We start from the raw sequence: 17,624 nt of genomic DNA on the forward strand, positions 1-17,624 counted from the left end.
CCACTGAAATTGGACAAGACCCCCTAAAATCTACACTGAAATGTGGCCCTTCAAAGTTCCCTGGAAATGCTATCCGGGGTGCCACATGTGCTACCGGAATTTAGGGTGCCATACGATTTCACCACGAGCTTATTACTAAATCCCCAATATAAATAAGCCCAAGAGGGTTCTTGCCTAATATTTAGAGAAGAATTCTAAATATTGGCACAGAAAAACGAGGCAGCATGGTACGTTTTAAGCTTTTATTTAGTGAGAAAGATGCATAGGAGAGTGAGAGCTTTATTAAGAGAGAGAGAAATCCGAGTTCATACTGAGCACCAGGAACCAGCCACATGGATGAGCATCTACGCCTGTATCTGGGCCAGGAAGCCTAGAGCACATGGCCCGAAGGCCATGTACCCTGGAAGCGCAGGGCTACAGCAAGCCCCCTCTTGGCAAGAGGCCAGGGAAGAAGAGTTGGGGGCCGGGCCATATCGCGTCCCGGCTTTTAACCCACTTCCAAAGGGGAGTGGTTGATTAACCTGATTGGCGGGTGGGCACCCAGGTGTGGCCAGGTAGGGGAATGAGGCCACACAGGAGCATGACAAAGGTATCAGGTTGGGGCATAAGGTCACACAGGGGCGTGGCGAAGGCATGGTCTTCCAGCTCACAAATCTAATCAATTTTAGCCTGTATGCTTGCCTACTTCACCACTGACATTTGAAAGCAACCCAAGCACTCAGATTCACCCTGCACATGTGCACTGAGCGTCATAGCCACCAGGCTTCTGTGCACATGCTCAGCCAACAGACCTCGCGAATGAGGGGCGCCTGTGCAGTTGTGTGTAAGGCGCTGCTGGGCAACAGTTACTGTGAGCTCAGAGAAGCGCCTGAGCCCCTGGCTTTGGGCTGGAAACAGCTGCCACAGGTGCCTCAGGCCTCGGAGTCTGTGAGAGGTGGCCACCAGTCTCGGCCCAGAAGAAGGCTTGCTGCTTCCCATTTCGGAAGGGGGATCAGGTGTGAAAACGGTGGGTAGGATGAAATCCCAGTCCGGGGCCTGTCAGCGTGGGTGGAGCGGCCTGAGATCCCCTTACATACAGACTACCTGACCTACCTCCTCCTTGACTAGTTCATCCGTTGTCACAGCTTTTGGATGGGCTGTGGAGCTGTTTCCAAGGGTCTAATCATGTCATCTGCAGATATGGACATTTTGATTTCCTCCTTTGAAATTTTTATGCCTTTTCTTTCTCTTTTTCTAACTGCTCTTGATAAGGCTTCCAATACTACATGAAGTAAGAGTGGTGGGAGCTGATATCTTTGTCTTGTTCCAGGTCTGAGGGGAACTGATAGATGACTTTGCTATTCTAGTTTTCCTCCATCTGTTCCTCCAGTTGAATATAGGGCAAAATCAAACTTTCATGTTTTTGGCTTCTCTTAGGATTGTGACTGTTACTTGAGAGTCCCAGTAAGTGTGGTTTTCCTGAGTGGGTAAACGAGTGAATAAAAACAATGCTTCCTGGAGTCGTATTATTTCCCTTTAATGGGAAGAAGTAGCAAAACCAGTAATTGGAAAAATGTTGACAGTAATGAAAATTTTCTGTGAGAATAACTAAATGACAAATTTACTTTAGTTGATTAAACCTGAAAAAATAATCTAGGTGTACTTTATTATATATCTACAAATGTTTTCTCTATGCTTAAATGATACAAAAACTATAGTGGGCAGATCCAAATAGGATGTTCATTTCTTTCTGATATTATTCTTAGAAAGTTTTCTTGATAATGCTTTTTCTCATTTTAACAGACATTTATTTATTTGAATAGAAGAGTGAGAGAGCAAGAGATCTCAAATATGCTGGTTCACTCTCCCAGATTCCTTCAGCAACTCAAGCTGGGCCAGGCTAGATCCAGGAACCTGGAACTCTATCCAGGTCTCTGACTAGGGTGGCGGTGGCAGGGACTCAAGGATCATGAACCACCTCATTCTTGTGTGCATTAGCAAGAAGCTGGATTAGATGCAGAGTTTCCAGGACTCAAAATGGCACTTTGATATGGATGCCATTGTCTCTAGTGGCAGCTTAACCTGCTCCAACTTATGCTTCTTTAACTGCTTCAAACTTCTGTAGAGGTGACATCCAGATGAGGGTTAGGAGAAGAGGAGGATAATGATGTCACCTGGGGATTCTGAGGAAGTGAGCATCACTGTTTATAGTGTTCAAAATAATTTTACTGATCTGAAACATAAAATAGACTTAGTTTCTTTCCTTTTTTTTTTTTTTTTGATTATTTGAGATTGGGTGAGCTAGAGACATGGCATTAGACAATGCTGTCCCAGGATGCAGCCAGGTGCCAGTTAAACAGTTTCAGTCTACCATATGTTTGGCAGGGAATCAACTACTTCAGGCATCACCTCATTCTCAGTGTGCACAGTAGGTTAATCCTCAGCCTTTGGGGCCAACATCCCTTATGACCGCCTATTTTTGTCCCAGCTGCTTCTCTTCCAAACCAGTTCTCTTCTATGGACCGGAAAAGCAGTAGAAGATAGCTTAAGTGCTTGGGCCCCTGTACCCACATGAGAGACTGAAAAGAAGCTCCTGGCTTCAGATTGGTGCAGCTCTGGCAGTCGTGCACATTTGTTTTTTGTTTTTGTTTGTTTGTTTGTTTTGACATTTGGAGAGTGAACCAGCACATGGAAGACCTCTACTCTCTGTCTCTCCGTCTCATTGTCTGTAACTCTACCTCTCAAATAAAATAAGAATTTAAAATCAGGAGCCTCAATCAAGATTCAAAGCCAGGCTTCCTGATTTCAGAATCAGGCATCCTAACTGGTTGCTTAACTATTGGCCAAATACCCACAAATGTGATGCTTAGACTTCCTCATCTCTGCATATGCCCAAAAGGTGTTTTTTTCTGAATCAACCTATAATTAGTAACATAATTATCTGCTAACTGTATTACTTGTGCATAGTATTGTTCTACTAATATGCAGAATTCATTTATTTAGGCCAATGTAGTATAATGCAAAACAGTTCCTTAGAGTCAAATGGCCATTTAGGGCTCTCAAATTAAGTGTATCTAAAATCCAAGGATTATTCCAGTTCATCATATGGCCAAATATTATTCTATGATATATATGGATGTATAAATGTCCTATTAAGGGGTAAAGAAAATATTTTGGGGGCGAGCCAAGATGGCAGAATAGTGAGGGCGCGCACCAATAGTCCAGGAAAAGATAGTTTAATAAAAGTGGAGTTACTGTAGCCACAGGAAAAGGCTCAGGAAAAAATTGCAGAGGAAACTCTTCCAGATCTAGTGGATGTGACACGGAGGACCTACAGGGAAAGCAAGGTCGCCCACTGTGTGGAAGCCGAGTCGCGGGAGCTGCGCCACTGCAGAAGTTGTGCCACAGAGTCTGCGCGCCAGCGCTGGAAGGGGAGGTGAAACAAAAACCTCGGTAACCCAAGACATTGGCAGGGAAAGGCAGAAAGAGCCTAGAGGGAACGAAAGCCCCACTGGGGAAAGTTCACCAGGCAGATTGGAGGAGAGAAAAATGAACAAATAAGGGGAACTGGCACGGACATCTTACAAAGTCAAGCAAGACAAAGAGCAGGCACCATTTTACATATGTAAAGAGGCGCCGGCCATTAGCCAAGCAGAAAAACCTGACTCTGCTGGGGAGAAATAACAGGAGGTTAAGACCTAGTTAGTGAAAGTGTGGAGCTAACGAACTGAGAATGTCAAAATCTGAGGGGAGGGCAAGAGAACTCACCGAGTACACAAACTCGGTAACTTGGGCAAACTGGTGAGAGACTGTTGAGAAATTTGAGACCACACTGAGGGCTGCATAAACTCTTTGTGTGGTCCCAGGGGTAAGCAGACAAATACCCACAGGGCCCAGATTTCATACATCAACTACCCTCAATTCCACTCAGCTATGTAGAATTACTTCCCAACTGAGTCAAAAAAAAAAAAAAAAGAGCAAGAAAGCAAGCGAACAATCTGGGTGAGTCACCTTTGGCACACCCTTAACCCTGAAGAACCAAACAGAGCTCTCTGTCCACACCCATCACAGCCTCTCAGGATCCAACAAAAGCAGACAGTCCACTTAATCTAGAATCATAGTATAACGAGAAGAAACCAAAGAATATCTCCAATATGCCAACGCAGAAACCGAGGTAACAAGAACAAGGAAGACACTACGATGCCCCCAAATAAAAGACACCCCAATTCAAGACTATAAAGATGATGAGATAGAAGAAATGCAACAAGCAGATCTCAAAAAATTGATAAGAACATTAAGAAGTTCTCAAAACCAAATTCTTGAACTACAGAAATCCTTAATGGACAAGATAGAAAATCTCTCTCGTGAAAATGAAATATTAAGGAGGAATCAAAATGAAATGAAACAACTAGTAGAACATGAAACTGATAGTGATGAGAAATCATACTGAAATGAAGAATTCAATTGATCAAATGACAAACACATTAGAGAGCCTTAAAAACAGAATGAGTGAAGCAGAAGAGAGAATATCGGACTTAGAAGACAGAGAACAGGAAAATATACAGTCAAACCAAAGAAAAGAAGAGGAAATTAGAAATCTAAAAAATATTGTCGGGAATCTTCAGGATACTATTAAAAAACCCAACATTCAGGTTGTAGGAGTTCCTGAAGGCATGGAGAGGGAGAAAGGATTAGTGAGATACTAGCAGAAAATTTCCCAGGTTTGGAGAAGAACAGAGACATCCTAGTACAGGAAGCTCATAGAACCCCTAGTAAACATGACCAAAAGAGATCCTCACCACGTCACGTTGTAATTAAACTCACCACAGTGAAACAGAAAGAAAAGATCCTAAAATGTGCAAGAGAGAAACGTCAGATTACTCTCAGAGGATCTCCAATTAGACTCACAGCTGACTTCTCATAAGAAACCCTACAAGCTAGGAGAGAACGGCGAGATATAGCCCAGGTACTAAGAGAGAAAAACTGCCAGCCCAGAATATTATACCCTGCAAAGCTCTCATTCTTGAATGAAGGTGAAATAAAGACCTTTCACAGTAAACATAAATTGAAAGAATTTGTTGCCACTCGTCCAGCCTTGCAAAAGATGCTTAAAGATGTGTTACACAAAGAAACACAGAAACACAGTCATCAATATGAAAGAAGGTAAACGAAGGAAACCTCACAGCAAAAGATCACAGGAAGTTCAAAACATATATTAGAAAATATCTTTGGCAAATGGCAGGGCAAAGTTACTACTTATCAATAGTCACATTTAACGTTAATGGCCTGAATTGTCCAGTTAAGACACTGATTGGCTGACTGGGTTAAGGAACAAAACCCATCTATTTGCTGCTTGCAAGAAACACATCTTTCCAGCAAAGATGCATACAGACTGAAAGTGAAAGGCTGGAAAAAGATATACCATGCCAACAGAAATGAAAAAAGAGCAGGCGTAGCCATCTTAATATCGGACAACATAAACTTTACCACAAAAACTGTTAGGAGAGACAAAGAGGGGCACTATATAATGATTAAGGGATCAATTCAACAGGAAGATGTAACTATTGTCAATGTATATGCACCTAATTACAGGGCACTGGTTTATTTAAAAGATTTGTTAAGGGACTTAAAGGGAGACTTAGACCCCAATACAATAGTACTGGGGGACTGCAATACTCCACTCTCAGAAATAGACAGATCAAGCAGACAGAAGATCAACAAGGAGAGAGTAGATTTAAACGACACTATAGCCCAAATGGATCTAACAGATATCTACAGAACTTTTCATCCTACACATAAAGCATTTACATTATTCTCAGCAGTACATGGAACCTTCTCTAGGATTGACCACATACTAGGCCATAAAGCAAGTCTCAGCAAATTCAAAAGAATTAGAATCATACCATGCAGCTTCTCAGACCATAAAGGAATGAAGTTGGAAATTAGCAACTCAGGAATCCCTAGAGCATATGCAAACACATGGAGATTGACCAACATGCTCCTGAATGAACAATGGGTCATAGAAGAAATTAAACGAGAAATCAAAAATTTTCTCGAAGTAAATGAGGATAACAGCACAACATACCACAACTTATGGGACGCAGCAAAAGCAGTGATAAGAGGAAAATTTAGGCCGGCACCGCGGCTCAATAGGCTAATCCTCCACCTTGCGGCACCGGCACACCGGGTTTTAGTCCCAGACAGGGCGTCGGATTCTGCCCCGGTTGCCCCTCTTCCAGGCCAGTTCTCTGCTGTGGCCTGGGAGTGCAGTGGAGGATGGTCCAAGTCCTTGGGCCCTGCACCTCATGGGAGACCAGGATAGGTACCTGGCTCCTGCCTTTGAATCAGCGCGGTGTGCCAGCCACAGCGCGCCAGCCATGGTGGCCATTGGAGGGTGAACCAACGGCAAGGCAAAGGAAGACCTTTCTCTCTGCCTCTCTCTCTCACTATCCAATCTATCCAATCTGCCTGTCCAAAAAAAAAAAAAAAAGAAGTTTATATCAATAAGTGCCTACATCAAGAAATTGGAAAGGCACCAAATAGATGAGCTTTCAATTCACCTCAAGGATCTAGAAAACCTACAGCAAACCAGACCCAAATCTAGTAGAAGAAGAGAAATAATTAAAATCAGAGAAGAAATCAACAGGATTGAATCAAGAAAAACATTACAAAAAATCAGCCAAACGAGGAGCTGTTTTTTTGAAAAAATAAACAAAATTGACACCCCATTGGCCCAACTAACTAAAAAAAGAAAAGACCCAAATCAATAAAATCAGAGATGAAAAAGGAAACGTAACAACAGACACCACAGAAATAAAAAGAATCACCACAAATTACTACAAGGACCTGTATGTCAGCAAACAGGGAAAGCTATCAAAAATGGACAGATTCCTGGACTCATGCAACCTACCTAAATTGAACCAGGAAGACTTAGAAAACCTAAACAGACCCATAACTGAGACAGAAATTGAAACAGTAATAAAAGCTCTCCCAACAAAGAAAAGCCCAGGACCAGATGGATTCACTGCTGAAATCTACCAGACATTTAAAGAAGAACTAACTCCAATTCTTCTCAAACTATTCAGAACAATCCGAAAAGAGGGAGTCCTCCCAAATTCTTTCTATGAAGCCACCATCACCTTAATTCCTAAGCCGGAAAAAGATGCAGCACTGAAAGAGATTACAGGCCAGCATCGCGGCTCACTTGGCTAATCCTCCACCTGTGGCGCCGGCACTCCAGGTTCTAGTCCATGTTGGGGCGCCAGATTCTTTCCCAGTTGCTCCTCTTCCAGTCCAGCTCTCTGCTCTGTCCCGAGAGGGCGGTAGTGGATGGCCTAAGGGCTTGGGCCTGCACCTGCACAGGAGACCAGGTGGAAGCACCTGGCTCTTCGCTACGGCTGTGCAGATCCGAAGCTACCATTTGGGGGGGTGAACAAGTGGAAAAGAAGACCTTTCTCTCTCTCTCCCTAACTCTGCCTGTTAAAAAAAATTACAGACCAATTTCACTGATGATCAAAGACGCAAAAATCCACAATTAAATTCTGGCCAATAGAACGCAACAACACATCAGAAAGATCATCCACCTGGACCAGGTGGGATTTATCCCTAGTATGCAGGGATGGTTCAATGTGCGCAAAACAATCAATGCGATACACCACATTAACAAACTGCAGAAAAAAACCATATTACTATCTCAATAGACGCAGAGAAAGCATTTGATAAAATACAACACCCTAAAATGCAACACTGTTGCAAACTGGGTTTAGAAGGAACATTCCTCAATACAATCAAAGCAATCTATGAAAAACCCACGGCCAGCATCCTATTCAATGGGGAAAAGTTGGAAGCATTTCCACTGATATCTAGTACCAGACAGGGATGCGCACTCTCACCACTGCTATTCAACATAGTTCTGGAAGTTTTAGCCAGAGCCATCAGGCAAGAAAAAGAAATTAAAGGGATACAAATTGGGAAGGAAGTAGTCAAATTATCCCTCTTTGCAGATGATATGATTCTTTACTTAGGGAATCCAAAGAATGCTACTAAGAGACTACTGGAACTCATAGAAGAGTTTGGCAAAGTAGCAAGACACAAAATCAATGCACAAAAATCAACAGCCTTTGTATACACAGGCAATGCCACGGCTGAGGAAGAACTGCTAAGATCAATCCCATTCACAATAGCTACAAGAACAAATACCTTGGAATAAAGTTAACTAAGGACATTAAAGATCTCTACGATGAGACTTACAAAATCTTAAAGAAACAGGATACCAAAAAAATGGAAAAATCTTCCATGCTCATGGATTGGAAGAATCAATATCATCAAAATGTCCATTCTCCCAAAATCAATTTATACATTCAATGCAATACCAATCAAAATACCAAAGAAATTCTTCTCAGATTTGGAAAAAATGATGCTGAAATTCATATGGAGGCACAGGAGACCTTGAAGAGCTAAAGCAATCTTGGACAACCAAAACAAAAGACGGAGGCATCACAATACCAGATTTCAGGACACACTACAGGGCAGTTGTTATCAAAACAGCATGGTACTGGTACAGAAACAGATGGATAGACCAATGGAACAGAATTGAAACACCAGAAATGAATCCAAACATCTACAGCCAACTTATATTTGATCAAGGATCTAAAACCAACTCCTGCAGCAAGGACAGTCTCTTCAACAAACGGTGCTGGGAAAACTGTACTTCCATGTGCAGAAGTATGAAGCAAGACACCTACCTTACACAAAAATCCACTCAACATGGATTAAAGATCTAAATCTACGACCAGACATCATCAAATTATTAGAGAACATCGGAGAAACCTTGCAAGATATAGGCACAGGCAGAGACTTCCTGGAAAAGACCCTGGAGGCACAGGCAGCCAAAGCCAAAATTAACAATTGGGAATACATCAAATTGAGAAGTTTCTGTACTGCAAAAGAAATAATAGGAAAGTGAAGAGACAACCGACAGAATGGGAAAAAAAATTTGCAAACCATGCAACTGATAAAGGGTTAATAATCAGAATTTACAAAGACATCAAGAAACTCCACAACATCAAAACAAACAACCCACTTAAGAGATGGGCCAAGGACCTCAATAGACATTTTTCAAAAGAGGAAATCCAAATGGCCAACAGGCACATGAAAAAATGTTCAAGATCACTAGCAATCAGGGAAATGCAAATCAAACCCACAATGAGGTTTCACCTCACCCCGGTTAGAATGGCTCACATTTAGAAATCTACCAACAATAGATGCTGGAGAGGATGTGGGGAAAAAGGGACACTAACCCACTGTTGGTGGGAATGCAAACTGGTTAAGCCACTATGGAAGTCAGTCTGGAGATTCCTCAGAAACCTGAATATAGCCCTACCACATGACCCAGCCATCCCACTCCTTGGAATTTACCCAAAGGAAATTTTATTGGCAAACAAAAAAGCTGTCTGCACATTAATGTTTATTGCAGCTCAATTCACAATAGCTAAGACATGGGATCAAGCTAAATGCCCATCAACAGATGACTGTATAAAGAAATGGGACATGTACGCTATAGAATACAATGCAACAGTAAAAACAATGAAATCCGGTCATTTACAACAAGATGGAGGAATTTGGAAAACATCATGCTAAGTGAAATAAGCCAGTCCCAAAGAGACAAATAACGTATGTTCTCTCTTATTGGTGACAACTAACTGAGCACCTAAAAGGAAACCTGTAGAAGTGAAATGGACACCATGAGAAACAGTGACTTGATCAGCCCTTGTCCTGTCGAGGAGCAACTTACTACTTTATTCCTTTTAGTATTTTCTTGTTCTTCTTAATACCATTGGTTGAACTCTTTAACACACAATACTTAGGTGTTTAAATATAACTGAAAAGTGATCCCTGCTAAATATAAGAGTGGGAATAAGAGACAGAGGAGATGTACAGTTCAGCACATGCTCAATCGGACTTACCCCTAATGGTAGAGATAAATGTTCCAGAGAATTCCAATTCAATCCCATCAATGTGGCATATACCAATGCCATCTCACTAGTCCAAGTGATCAGTTTCAGTTCATAATTGATGATAATGATAGGATTAAGAATCAAAGGGGTCACATAAACAAGACCAGTGTCTGCTAACAATACTTCATAGAATTAAAAAGGAGAGAATAATCCAACATGGGAAGCGGGATACACAGCAGACTCATAGAATGGCAGATGTCCTAAACCGCACTCTTGCCTCAGAATCAGCCCTCAAGGCATTTGGATCTGGCTGAAGAGCCCATGAGAGTATTTCAGGCATGGAAAGCCAAGAAACTGTGGCAAAAAATGACCTACATGAAAGATCTGTAAGATCCCAGGGGAAAAAAGGGGACATCAAAGAAAGAGGTACCTTTCTTTGAAGTAGGAGAGAATTTCCACTGACTAAATAAGATCGGAGTTGGTGAACTCAAGAGGCTTCCATAGCCTTGGCAGCTCATGACAAGAGCCTTGGGTGATTACTGACCTCATAAATAAGACTGTCAATTGTTAAATCAACAACAGGAGTCACTGTGCACTTACTCCCCATGTAGGATCTCTGTCCTTAATGTGTTGTACTATGTGAATTAACGGTATAACTAGTACTCAAACAGTACTTTACATTTTGTGTTTCTGTGTGGGTGCAAACTGTTAAAATCTTTACTTAGTATATACTAAATTGATCTTCTGTATATAAAGATAATCGAAAATGAATCTTGATGTGAATGGAATGGGAGAGGGAGTGGGAGGTGGGATGGTTGTGGGTGGGAAGGAGGTTATGGGGGAAAAAGCCGCTATAATCTAAACGTTGTACTTTGGAAATTTATATTTATTAAAAAAAAAGTTGCAAGTGGAGAGAGAGTTATTTGTTCACACCTCCCTTAAATCAAGCAAGAAATTTTCCTTATCTACTTTTTTGCAGGAATGCACCTCAGAGAGTGGGACACATACATGTGCTGATGGGAACAGGGAAATCATGACTGTAGCTCAAGCTAAATGATTGTAGACCGTTGCTTGACAGGTACTGGCTTTCTCAGCAAAAAACCCCAGAAAAGTAAATTAAGGCACTTAAAAAGGTATTTAACTTCAGGTGCTTTCCTGGATGATAATAACCAAAAAATTTAATAGAATATGCCACTAGAATCTGAACGACTTATTTTTTTTTCTCTGAATCTTCCCAATAAGACTGGAGGAGCTTCCCATTTTCTTTGGTCTTTGTTACAGAGCAGGGGATAAGCAAAGGCATAAGTTCATGTGTTGATCAGTACTAACTCACTAATGAAACTGGATACTATGACCTGGAATATGTACCACATCAATATTTAAATTCTTATTTAAGATTCTTATTGAGTTCACTAATTTGTTTTCAAGGAACTACTGGAGTACATATTATTTGTCAGATACTTTTCTCACTATTGGGTGCCAAGCAGTAGCAAATGCTGCTTAAATTACAATAGAACTATGCAGAAAATAGAATAAACTGGGAATAATCCATTTGTTGCTAAGTTTATGGAGTAAAATAAGGCAAGGCGTATGGATGGGGATTTTTGAGGTTGTGAGATCAGGATTCAGTAGTCATAAGTTGGTTAAAAATGCCTGAGAAAATCTTATTTGAATGAAAACCTGAAGGACAAGAAATAAAGAACCATGTGGGTATCTTTAGAAGAGAAGTCCAGGCAAGTAAAAAGATGAAGATTTTCATTCAAGGGTATGTGAGAACTAAGGCATATTTGATTTCCTTAACCTTTTAGCTTAGAGTAGGGTTTCTCAACATCCTCACTAATTCTTTGTATTAGGGTCAATTCTGAGTGTTACAGGATGTTAATATCATCCTGCGTTCTATGCGATAGAAGCCAATAGCACCCTGCAGCTAATTAAGATGACTAAATATATTCAGAAATTGCCAAACATTTCTTGGGAAGCAAAATCAACTCAGCTGGGAACCACTGGCTTGGGGTCACATAAAGAAAATGGCCAAATGTATTTTTCCTCAACTGTAGAGCCATCATCTGTGTGGCCCATAAAGTGAAGAATACATTCTTTGATTCCATTCTTTTGTCTCATTATCTTAGGAGTTTGGACGTAGGTAAGGTGGGAAGAACTCTGAAACATATTTAGATGATACTCCTGTTTCTGACCTTTCTTGTGCAACACTACGTATATTTTCTCTAGCCCGGACCAGGCTTCAGTCAAATCACATCCTTGACTATGCATTAGACTGGGCCTCTTTAATATATTTTCATTCAATAGTAAGTGCATTTGTAGGTTAGGGAAGCAGTGGCAGAAAATGTTCTGAGTAGAACCAGAATTCTCTCCTCCACCATGCAACCTTGACACACTCTAACACCTTAGAAAGTTCAGAAGCAAAATCTAGACTGACAAACCAAATGCTTAGAGTACTTTTCACAAAAATGATTTTCAAAGCTCTAAGTGAGACAACTATAAAACCTAGAGGTTGTAACCTATAGGCATCTATATAACCTAGAGGTTAACAGGCGTATTGATGTTTCAGAAAATTGTCTCCTGGCTAACAACAATCACAAAGATAAGAGATATATATGCCAACACATACATGTAATTATGATTTCCATAAAGAGCTTCACTTATTTTGGTTACATAGACAAAAGGTTATATAGAATTTCAGTAGTATTATATGAAACATTAATTTGAATGATATTAAGTATTTTTATAAATTAGTTTACATCTCCAAACCTGTATCATTTTTCTTTTTAAAGATTTATTAATTTGAAAGTCAGCGTTACACAGAGAGAAGGAGAGGCAGAGTGAGAGAGTGATCTTCCATTCGCTGGTTTCCTCCTTAATTGGCCACAATGACCAGAGCTGCGCCAATCCAAAGCCAGGAGCTTCTTTCGTGTCTCCCACGCAGGTGCAGGGGCCCAAGGACTTGGGCCATCTTCTACTGCTTTCCCAGGCCATAGCAGAGAGCTAGATTGGAAGTGGAGCAGCCAGGATGCAAACTGGCACCCATATGGGATGCCAGCACTGCAGGTGGCGGCTTTACCCACTATACCACAGCACTAGCTCCATCATTTTTCAGTTCTAAAACACTTGATACCTAACTTTTGGCTTAAACATATTATTTTGAAATATGACCTATTATAACTTTACAAGTAGGTATTTTTAATTTATGTAAATAGTATTTTTTCACTTAGCTGTATTTTTAGGATTAATATGCACTGTCACCAGCATTCTTAATTAATTGTTTCTAAGTAGTACATTATGGTCAGTTATTGCTACAAGTTTTTTCTATACACTCTCCCAGTAAGGCACACATATAAATTCATATGTACTTGTCTATTTCTTTTAAAATCATATTTCTGATGTATTTTCTTATTTAATTACTCTAATGAACAAACATTTAACTTAATCAAGTTGTTTTGCAAACATTTTGTAAGTTCATCTATACATCATGAATATATATTGACTTTCAGGGACTAATCACAGGATTCAGGAATATTTAACAAGCAGATTCATTCTATAAAATTTTAAATTTTTCTGAAAACTACTGAAAAACTTCGTATTTCCATCATTTTTCTTGGGGGAAGTGGACAAATTTTTAGCATTTCCTAATGATTGGATGGCCATACCTAATTACAGAGTTTTTGTATGTTTGGGGTTTTATGGGTTTTTTTGGGCTTACTACTAATTTCATGAGATTTTTAATATATTATCATATATAAAAATTGTTTTCTTAAAAAAATTGTTTCCCACTGAATGTTTCCCCTTAAAATTGAAATATAATTACTTTGCTTATTTAAAATTTAAATATTTCAAGTGAAAGTATCCAAAGGGATGCAGAATTTAATAAAGCTTAATTTAAACATAAAGTAAAACACACATGATGATTTTCCTACTATTATGACATTTCTGATACCACCATCAGAATCAAAAATCTTTGCAGGGTGGAGGGGCTGTGTTGTGGCACAGCAGGTTAATCTGTTACTTAGAATACTGGCATCCCATATCAAAGTGTTGGTTCTGGTCCAGGCTACTCTACTTCCAATCCAGCTTCCTGCTAATGTGCCTGCGACGGCAGTGGAAGAGAACCAAAATAACTTGAGTTTCTGCCACAATGGGAGACCTGGATGGAATTCCTGGCTCCTGGCTTCAGCCTGACCCAACCCCAGCTTTTACAGGCTTTTGAGGAATGAACCAGCAGTGGAAACTCTCTCTCCTGCGCTGTTGCTGTGCCTTTCAAATAAATAAACAATTAAATACATACATACACAGGGATCTCTAGGTTCCCAATTTAAATGTGCTTATTTAATGCTTACTCAGTGTTTCTCACAGTCTATTCCCTATATCAGCAGCATAACCATAACTTATGCACTAGTTAGGTCTTCCTTCCGTTGGTTCCTTTCTTTCTCTCTGTGCTCTCTAATTCTGCCTGTCAAAAAAAAAAAAAAAAAGAAAAGAAAAGAAAAGAAAAGAAATACAAAGTGTAGGGGCTGGCACTGTGGCATAGTAGTGCTGCCTATAGCGCCAGCAACCCATATGGGTACCAGTTTTGAGTCCTGGCTGCTCTAGTTCCAATCCAACTCCCTGCTAATGCGCCTGGGAAAACAATGGAAAATGGCCCAAGTACTTGGGCCCCTGCACCCATGTGGGAGACCTGGAGGAGGCTCCTGGCTTCGGCCCAGCCCTGGCTGTTGCATACATCTGGGGAGTGAACCAGCAGATGGAAGATCTCTCTGTCTCTCCCTCTCTCTGTGTAACTTTCAGATAAATAAAAGAAAATCTTAAAAAAAAAAAGTGAAAAAAATGCAAAATTTAGGCCTTATCACAGAGGTGTTGAATCAATCAGTAATTCTGAGGGTAGAAGAGAGTTCCCACCAGTTGTGTTCCAATAAGCCTTGCAGGTAATTACGATGCATACCAACATTTAAGAACAATACTGCACATAGAATAGTGCTTACCATGCTGTTTTGAAATGATACTCTTGACCACTGAAGGTAGAAGAGTTCCAGAAGAAACAATATTTGTCCCATCCTTCGATGAACCCTGAATATGCATGCAGAAGCTGGCACATAGAAGACTTCCTTCATCTCTCTCTGGTTTGTGATCTGGTTGTTATGTTTTTAAATAATGGATACACAAGTAATATCTTGGGAACAACATTCAAGAAAAGGAACATTGGACAAATATATATTCCCAGGGAGCCACAGTTATTTTGAAGGTTCAAAGTCTACTTACTATATCGTATATGCAATGAGTTTAAATTCATTCAAAGCCTCTTGCACTTAGATTGGAGTAAGAGAATGGCTGCCATAGTAGCAGATCTCCCCAAATGGTCTCCTTTTATGAGCTCATCTCTTTTGTATCACTCAGTTGAGCAACAGATAAGGACTTCAGAAGCCACTTGGATAGAGTGCCACTGAAACAGAACGTAGAAACTCATGTTAGAATACGAAGGCTTTTGGTATTTATGGTTTTGGCATTTGAAGTCTCTGGCCTAAATTTTGCATGAAAGAATATGTGGCTTTCAAATCCTAGTTCAGGAACTGCACTGGTAAAACTTATCCCTATGACTATGGGCACATAATATATCCTCCCTGTCAGGCAAGGGGACAGATCTTAGATAACCACAATGCAGTAGCTGCTGTATACTTCTGTGGCCTTGACTTCCTCAAGACAGGTTTGCCTTCCCACAGGGACATGGGGTGGGCAAATCTGTTAGTCCAAAAATCCCACATCCTTTAGCTTTAGAGAGCGGGTTTCAAAGTCAGTTTTCAGATTCAAATCTTAATTCTGTTTCCTACTGCCCCTTAGGACTCTAAAAGATATTTTATTCTGTTTATAATTGTTTTGATTTTGGAAGAAGAGACACATTTCAATAACTTCCCCATTTAGTGAAGCTAAAATGAGAGGAAAAACAAACCTAGGGCTGGTGCTGTGGTGTAGTGAGTAAAGCCACTGCCTACAGTGCCGGTATCCAACATGGGTGCCAGTTCAAGTCCTGGCTGCTCCACTTCTGATCCGGCTCCCTGCTATGGTCTGGGAAAGCAGTAGAAGATGGCCCAAGTCCTTGGGCCCCTGCACCTGTATGGGAGACCTGGAAGAATCTCCTGGCTTCAGATTAGCTCAGCTCCGGCTGTTGCAGCCAACTGGGGAGTGAACCAGCAGATGGAAGACTGGAAGAATCCGTCCCTTCCTCCCTCCCACACACTGCCTCTCCTTCTCTCTCTGTATAACTCTGAATTTCAAATAAATAAGTCTTTAAAAAAAAAAAAAAGCTAGTACAACTCTTGGTTATCAACCTAGGAAAACTTCCTCAGTAGTAATATTAGATGAGGTTGAGCTGACTATATCATGTTAAAATGACACAAGTAAGGCCTGAGCAGTAATACAAAGAAAAGTCATCCCAATGCAGTCCACATGATACTATCTAGTTTCCTATAAATGCAAATTCCCAGGTGCCTACTTAGCCAATATGACTTTAAGATCTATGTTACAGAGAATTCTATAGCTCAAAAGCAACAAAACAGATCTAAAGCTTTTCGTGGTTTTTACTAGATAGATGCTGAACAGCCTTCTCATTGAGAGACTCATCAATTTCCTCACATTAAAACCAGGCCTCCCTGACAGTCAGCCCTCATGTGTGTCACCTATACACCAGCTAGGGATTCACATTCTCAAACCCAACAATACACTCCTACATACACTGGACCTCGAGGATCCAGTTTGAACAAAATAAATTGAACCAAACTCCTGAGGATTCCCAACCCACCAAAGTGTGAGGAAGGCAATCTCAGAATCTCTAGCTTTCAAGGTTTTCTCCAAAATGGCATCCCTGGGTGATGCTTGAGAAACAACTAAAATCGATCATTGCCATCCCATTCTGAGTGACTGGAAAAGAGGTCACCCAGGTGACCTACACTGCAAGTGTTCTGATGCTCTCCTAAAGATTCTCATGAGCAGGAAGTTTGAGAAACACTGCTCTAGGCCCACTTTGCCCACACTACCAGACACAGTGGAAAATGATCTGATCTTTTGAGAAATCTCAGAAAAAGGATGCTCAAGTCACTCATTTCCAAGTACTTTCACCATGTGGAGAGCACTGATTGATAGAGCCAGGGCATTGTCACCCCTGGGCTGTAAAGAGGGGGTAGTGTTAGCTAAAATATTTGGAAAGAATAGGAATAGGAAATTTTGGAACTTAACAGTGTTCAGAGTAAATATAGCTGGGAAAATAATCAACTTTATGTAGAGTGGGTTTTTTTTTTATAATTCATATATCCTATTTGTTTCCTGTCTGTAACTTCAGGGATTTTCTTGGTTATGTTACTCTGCACGCATCCTTTGGAAAGAAAAATATATTTGTGTCCTTAGAAGTTGTCTATTTTTTCCTGAATTATAGAAAAAGAATTGCATTAGATTTGTCACATTTTAAAACTCTTACATGTACCAATCTAAATGAATCTTTAATCAATAACTGAAATTCATATACACAAAGGTATATTTCTTGCCTATGCATAAGGGCAAGATAATTTCTTAAGTTTGCAAGAAAAAATAATTGCATATTTCAAAGGTGTCAAGTTAATCAAAGTTATGCAGTAATATTAAGAAATAATGGATATAATATTAGCAAAACATCAAAGGTTATTATGATGA

General features: G+C 40.3%; 1 protein-coding gene across 5 annotated transcripts in view; it reads right to left on the reverse strand.

Moving 5' to 3' along the window:
• The window catches only part of LOC149119560 (uncharacterized), a 56,881-nt gene that overhangs the window by 5,062 nt on the left and 34,195 nt on the right, over nt 1–17,624 (reverse strand). For all 5 annotated transcript variants that reach the window (XR_016227560.1, XR_016227559.1, XR_016227561.1 and 2 more), the window contains one exon: nt 15,207–15,387. The gene's annotated coding sequence lies outside the window, so the exon portion shown is untranslated. The remainder of the gene's footprint in view (nt 1–15,206; nt 15,388–17,624) is intronic.

This window comes from Oryctolagus cuniculus, chromosome X (genome assembly GCF_051225735.1).
Source record: "Oryctolagus cuniculus isolate XC-2025 breed Fujian yellow rabbit chromosome X, ASM5122573v1, whole genome shotgun sequence".
NCBI lineage: Eukaryota > Metazoa > Chordata > Mammalia > Lagomorpha > Leporidae > Oryctolagus > Oryctolagus cuniculus.